The following is a 1,288-nucleotide window of genomic DNA, read 5'->3' on the forward strand; positions in this document are numbered from 1 at the left end:
ACCTGCCCCTCCCCCAGAAAACCCAAATTCCAAATGGCTGAGAACCTAAGAGGCCACTAATCTCTCCTTCCTCCAAATCTCTAAAGGAAGGAGACATATGCCCCCGAAGCACAATTTTTGGAGTATGGATCTTTCCAATATTTCTTCCACATAATATATAACGGAATCATTATCTTCTACCTATAAAATCAGGTCCTAGGAGGAAATTTTAAACTGACACAGAAACTGGAGTCAGTACAAGGTCACTCTGTCCAGTCCACCTGTTCCTTTTTATGCCTTGCTGCCCTGAGTCCTGAACATCATATGGAGTGTGGGCTGCAAGCAGCCATGAAAACAGAGGGGTCTACTTCCAGCTTTCATTCTCCCAAGTGACCTTAGGCTGGGCTCCTTTCAACAGCAGCCCAGCACTCGTTTGCTTAAAATATTTGGGTCAAGTCAGATAAATGGACTCTTTTAGGAAAGGCCCTGATTAATCTCTAGTTTTTTGCTTCCCCTGGGCAGAAAAGATACTAAGCTACACATTCCTTTGAGTTTGAGCTCCTGGGAGCTTCCTGAGGTCACTTTTTCTTGGAGAAGATTTCCAAGAGTGAGGATGGGGTGGGAAGGTAAGAGGTTTCGAAAGACCCCAACTCAAACCCCTTGGTTGGTCGCCACGAAGTAGCATGAGAATCTTTTTGACATCAGACTCAGGCCCTGGGTCCCAAGGAGAAACCCACAGGGACACGAAGCAGAGACCGGATGCCATTGTACCAGAACCCAGGGTGGGCAAGGGGGTCTCCAGCCACCCTTCCCCTCTGAGTCTTCAGTCCTGTCTCCGCCTCGGTCCATGTCGACAGTCTCAGCTCCCAACCAGCCTGGAGAACCCCACATGGCTTCTGAGAGCCGACCACAGCAAGGACTGGTGTTCTCAGATGACTTCCTCCAAAGCTTCCCACCCCAGCTGTAGCTGTGGATGGCCTGGGGGCAAGCTCACCAGACCCCACCCACGGGAGAGGCCTGGCAGGTCTCCCAGGCACGTGGCAAGTAGCCCTCACGAGACCTCAACAGATCTCTCCTTGGAGAGACCCGGGCAGTGCTTCATCCTGCGCCGGGATCCCCGCTTCCGCCGGTGAGGACAACAGTGCACCTGGCCGAAGTGAGATGGGACGGTGACTCCTCCCTGCGTGGACGGGGCTGGGGGTGGGAAGTCTCCCGGACCAGTGAGATCCGGAGGCCGGTGAGCCGCCGGATCCTCTCGCGTCCTCCCAGGCCGGGCAGTCCTCGCCGCTCCAGCCCCTCGCCCAGGCCT

This window comes from Carlito syrichta, unplaced genomic scaffold (assembly GCF_000164805.1).
Source record: "Carlito syrichta isolate Samal-C Ts95f unplaced genomic scaffold, Tarsius_syrichta-2.0.1 Scaffold156294, whole genome shotgun sequence".
In the NCBI taxonomy this organism is placed as follows: Eukaryota; Metazoa; Chordata; class Mammalia; order Primates; family Tarsiidae; genus Carlito; species Carlito syrichta.